Source organism: Camellia sinensis, chromosome 13, assembly GCF_055761805.1.
Source record: "Camellia sinensis isolate YWXY chromosome 13, ASM5576180v1, whole genome shotgun sequence".
NCBI classification, from domain to species: domain Eukaryota; kingdom Viridiplantae; phylum Streptophyta; class Magnoliopsida; order Ericales; family Theaceae; genus Camellia; species Camellia sinensis.
Genome location: NC_138973.1, coordinates 41,496,193 through 41,502,192, shown reverse-complemented (window position 1 = coordinate 41,502,192; position 6,000 = coordinate 41,496,193). Strand labels below are relative to the sequence as shown.

The following is a 6,000-nucleotide window of genomic DNA, read 5'->3' as shown; positions in this document are numbered from 1 at the left end:
GTAGTTGATGGTCCGACCAAAAGTGGCTACTGTCTGGGACCAGTTGGGTATGGCCTCTTGTTGTCGGTATTGGTTGGTTTAGGATGTCTCTGCACATCCTTGTAATATTGTTTCCCATCAATTAGAAGCCCTTTCAACCATTTGTAACTTAACCTGCATCTGGGACACATTCTTTGCACGACAGTTGGCTTTAAGGAGTCATCATCCAATGCCTCCTCACTAGAGTCCTCCTTTTGGTCTGCCAAGCTCTGCCCATTCGCTAGTGAACTTCTGGTATCTTCCTTGACAGTAGTCTGGCTGGCAACATGCATCTGCACATTAACCTCCTCCAATTCCTTTAAGGATAGGTTCTGGAAGTTTGGCACAACAACATTGGTTGTAACTTCTCCAATCTCTGGGAATAGATTAGTGTTAATCCCCATAGCTTTCTCTGCTTTAGTTGGAAATTTTAAACTCCCATTTCGAATCTGTTCTTGGATCCTGTCCCGAAAAATAATACAGTTTTTAGTTTAGTGAGACTAAGAATTGTGCCATTTACAATACATTTTCCCTTTAAGTTCTTCTAGAGAAGGAATTTTAACTCCCTTTGGTAACTTTAGGAAATTTGCTGTAAGCAAATGATCAAAAATGTCATCTGCCTTTGTTAAGTCGAAAGAGTATTTCCTATGAAAGTCTTTCTTTTTAAACTGCTGGTCTATTGTAGTGTCTTTATGAATTAATGTCTCACAGATCACAGGCTCTTTCCCTACGATCTTTGCTGCATCAATCTCGTAATTAAGGTCTCTATAATAAGTCTTGTATGATACATTACTTCGATCTTGTTCTTCCTCAAGTAATGATTCATATCTAGACACCTTATAGGTTAATTCCATTAAGTCTCGGAACTCAGTTGAGTCGGACTTCTTTCGAAGCTTAAACTCTAAACCATTTTGAGTCAATCTCACAAATTGAAGCTCTGGTAGAATGACCCTACACTTGTTTCGCGCTCTTTTGAATCGAGTAATAAATTGAACAACCTTTTCATCAGGCCTTTGACTCAACCTTGCCAAGTCTGTCATGGAAACTTCTGGCTCTGTTTGGAAGAATTGAGCATGAAATGCCTCCTCCATTTGCTGCCAAGTTTGGATAAAGCCAGGTGTAAGGTTAATATACCATACAAAGCTGCCCCAGTTAGAGAATTTGGAAAAAGTCTTAACTTCATGTAATTATTATTGGTAAATTCACCACATTGGGCTACGAACCTAACAATGTATTCTACTGTTGACTGGTTTTCATTCTCATAAAAAAGAGCAAAATTTGGTATTCTAAACCCCTTTGGATATTCATGCACCCTATCCACCCATTCTGGGTATGGCTTCCTATACACAGGAGTTTGAACCCCTCGAGCCATAAGTCCATACATTTCTCTAACAATATCAGCGATTTGGTCCCTAGGAACCATATTTTGTGCTTGTTGGACTACCATTAGAGGAACAAACACAGGATTTAGTGGAAACCCTTGTGCTTGAGGTCCTCTTGGTCCATAGTGAGGTATATTTGGGACTGGTTGTCCCTGTGGTACTGGCTGCTGTTAAGGGTATGGTTGACCTCTCTGAGCCTGTCCTGTAAAAGGACCTGCGAAAGGGCCTACAATTGGAGGAACAGGTGTTGGTTCTCTCCTAGCCGCAAGAAACCCTTCCAATCTCCTGGGTATGAATTCGAACAAAGGATTAGTGAACCCCTTTGTGCCAGGTATGGCTTCGAACATGGGATTTGAAAACATTCTCATGCCATTTTGTTGTGTTGGCCCAGATTCACCAATTCGTATGGCTTCATTGTTAGGTAATGAAGCATTTTGATTTACTATAGGCCTCGAAAGAGGCTCATACCATGATTGAGGTATAGGTGATGGCCCTTCATAATTTTGATTACTAGTCTGACCATTAGTATGTCTATTACTTTGCATAGACTGTTTATCTCTAGTCAATTTTTGCTGAGGAACATTTGAATTTTCCTTCATATGCCTTATGTTTGTTGGTTGATAAGAATTCATCACATCCATAAAGGATATTGCCCATCTTTCCATTATGTTCATTAACTGTTGTCCCATGGCATCTACCAGGCCTTCCCATGGATTCATTGGCTGAGTAGATGGAACAGTGGATGGTTCAATTCCATGGTCCCATCCAATATTTTGAACATGTGGTGCATGTTCTGAATTACTGGTTTACCATAGGTTCTGATGAGATAGGTACTTCTATAGGATGTGCTATCACATTATCCTCTGAATCGAGTACTTCTATCTCTCCTTCCACACCTTCTTCCAGACGTTCATTTTCTCCTTGTCTCCTACGTCTAGCCATTTCAATTAGTCCCACTGGACGTGCCAAAAATATATGTTGGCTTTTTTGACTTTCGAAGGTTAATTTTGTAATTTTAAGCGTGCTAGCAAAGATCAATCAGTCCTCATAGAAGATTAATTGCCAACCAATTATCAAACGATTGTGTTTTAGTTCTCTCAACCTCAATGAAGAGGACTTTTACTGGTGGCTTGTTTAGGAGAATTTAGTAAATAACAATTAAGTGAAGAATAATTTCAGAATTTCATTAAGTAAAAATGAAAAACTTACAATGATCTGACCCAGCCTCATAGAGGTTTATAACAACAAGCTATTTGAAACTACTCCTATGAATTAAGTGCAGTACAAGAATTTGAAGCATAGAAATGTGAAGAACTGTAAAAACTGGAAGGGAAAACAAAGTAAATAAAATTGGTTTTTTGATCTAAGTATGGATGCCTCATTCTGGGGCCTTCTCTGCTATTTATACTTCTTAATGATAACCGTCGAAGTGGGCTTCTAACCGTCGAAATGTCCTCCCATGATTGCTGAACATGCTCTCTCACAGTCAGTCTCACCATGCCACCTTTGCAGTTAGGCTTTCCTCCTGATTTTGAATTTGAACTTTGTGAGTAACCGTTAGGCCACATCACCTTATATCCCTCGATTGTTCCAATGCTACGCAGATCCATTATTATTATCAATACGGACTGACACGTGTCCAACTATGATTAGCAACTTGTATTAACTCTCCAAATTGCTCTCTTCATGCCACGTATTGAATTGTGATTGCCTTTTACAAATTATATAGCCAACAATTACGGTAATTTGTGGCGAGATTATGCATTTTATAATTAATGTTATGAAATTTTGTGGTAAAATTATAACAATTTGTGATAGGTGCACACCAAGTGTACACCGTAGCCTTTCCCTCAAAAATGTGATAAAAAAGTTCAGCATGATAGAAGCAGAGAAGGCCTTTAGATTGATTAAAGAGAAAGATGTCATTTCATGGAATACCCTTATTGCTGCTTGTTCTCATTGTGATGATCATGGAAAAGGTTTGAGTATTTTCAAAGAGATGACAAATGTAATTAGTTTATGGCTTGATGATTTCACGTATGCGAGTGCTCTTGCTGCATGTGCTGGCATCGCTTTTGTACGCCATGGCAAGCAGATTCATGCTCATCTGATCAGGACGAAGCCAGATGGAGATCCAGGTGTTGATAATGCACTTGTAAACATGTATGCTAAATGTGGTTGCATTGGATATGCACAAACTGTTTTTAATAAAACGGCTGTCGCAATCTTGTATCATGGAATAGCATCATTTCTGGATTTGGAAATCATGGGCATGAGGCAAAGGCCCTAGAACTGTTTGAGCAGATGAAGGAGCTTGGTTTGAAGCCAGATTCTGTTACATTTATTGCACTTCTCACAGCGTGCAATCGTGCAGGGATTGTGGATGAGGGCCAAGCCTATTTCAATTCTATGAATGAAATCTATGTGATTGCCCCTGACATTGAGCATTTCTCTTGCCTCATAGATCTACTTAGACAAGCTGGGAGACTAAAGGAGGCTGCAGAATACATAGAAAAATTTCCTTCTAGGCATGATCCAGTTGTTTTAGTGAGCTTGCTCTCTGCTTGCTGACTGCATGGAGATGTTTTAATTGCGGAACGTTTGGCAAGGACGCTTTTGAAACGTGATCCTGTTACTACTTCACCCTATGTTCTATTATCAAATTTATATGCTTCAGATGGGATGTCGAATTGTGATGTAGAGGCAAGAAAGATGCTGAAGGGTAGTGGATTGAAGAAGGAACCTCGGCATAGTCTGATTGAAGTGAAGGGAGTTGTTGAGAAATTCATAATTGGTGATTTTTCTCATGCGAGAATTGAACATATAGTGCACATACTCAAAACATTGAGTTGGGAAGGGGATGAAATATTTTCTTATTATTGGTCAAGTCATGTAAGAGAATGAGCATTTCTTGGCACAATGTTAAAAGCTCTGGTGTGCAAGAGTATGAATGCAACATCAATGGCTTTTTACTAATAATGTTAAAGTTATTCAATGGTTTTCAGACATGCATAGGGTCATACAACATGGATAAGGGGTCTCGACTTGTCAACTTTCTGAAGATATTGATACAAGTGGCTCAACAGAGCTCAGCTCGGAAGACCACCATATGGAGCAAAGTTATTAATCCCGTCCCATACTGTCTAAAACATACTGTACCAGACCAAAAATGGAACCGCTTACATGAAGTTTTGTTTCATTGAAAATCTTTATGCTTACCAAGATGTTGCACCGTAGAATTTTGGTAAATTTTGATACACTAGTATACCAGTCTGGTACCCAAACCTTTGATTCCTAAGTGATTGCCCAAACCTTTCAGTCATTCAGCCCTAACATTTGGGTTTTGACTTTGGGGCAAAGGCGACTAGCAGCATGGTGCTTGACTCTGTAAGGCTTGAAACTGCTTTCTCTGGTAGAGAAGAGATCACCTGAAGCTCCAAAAGACTGGATCGGTTAGTTAAAAGCCCTTCCTCTCCATTATATATATAAATCACTCTCTCCGTCTCTCACTCTCTGCTCCATATTCAAAATCTGTTTGCTATCAGATTAGGGCAAACATTTTGATGTGAAATTTGAAGATGGCATATTTTGCTTGCTTCAATCTAGAACAAGTATAGAACAAATGGGCCAATCTTAATCCTCTTAAATTCAATATTTTGCTTGCTTGATCCAGTTAATCTTTTATCTAGAACATTTTTTGGTTCTGTTTGCTATCAAATTCATCCTTTTCATGTGATACATATTGTTCTTTCTTTGTACAGAACATACTGTTCTTTGTTGAGTTAATACTAGAGATTGTGTTGGATAACATGTTTATGTCATGCTTAAATTAAATGATTTGGTGTTGAATGTCACAGAATGTACATTAAAATTTATAGGTTATTATAATTTTTTTTTTTTATACATATATAATAGATAGCGAAAAATCCATTACAGTATTTGCTGGTACACACGAGTACCCATATGTAACCATACAAATGAAAAAAGAAATGATATGCTGGCCGATATTGGAATTCACAACTTTGCTATGGAGTGGCCGAGCAGACCATAGTGTGCTGGGCACTAGAGTGTCCTAGCCGACAACCAGAGTGTGCTAAGACAACCAGAGCTGGACGAGATCAGAAGTTTTTTATTTTTTAATTTTTCAAATCATTCCATAACTGAAACAGCGCTAATTTGCTGGAGTGTTAGTTTTGGGGCATTTTGGTAAGAAAATGAGATTTGAAAATTTAAAGGACAGGAGTTGGGAAACCCTTTTCTATTGTCTTATAACGGGCGAGCTCTGGCCAAAACTCTTATGTTTTAGTTGGTTGCTCTTTCTTTCGTGGGGAAGGGTCAAGGGGAAAAGATCACCATGAGTCTGCATCTAAATTTTTATTTGTTGTATATACTTTTTTTCTGTAGAGATATGTATAACTCTGTAAGAACAATGCTTATTTGCTGAATTTGTGTGACTGGCAGCAAAAGTCACAAAAATGGAATTAGCATACCGGGCTGTTGGTTCTCTATTATCTTTTATTATATGTTTTGGGTCATAATCCTGGAGAGTTGAAATTTCCATCTAGTGTAATTTTATGTTATGAGTCTGACTAAATTAGTT

At 38.4% G+C, this 6,000-nt stretch overlaps 1 pseudogene; it reads left to right on the top strand.

The window, feature by feature from the left end:
- The first annotated feature begins 3,019 nt into the window (after nt 1-3,019).
- Nucleotides 3,020-4,603, top strand: LOC145805336 (pentatricopeptide repeat-containing protein At4g16470-like; annotated as a pseudogene).
- The last annotated feature ends 1,397 nt before the right edge of the window (nt 4,604-6,000 follow it).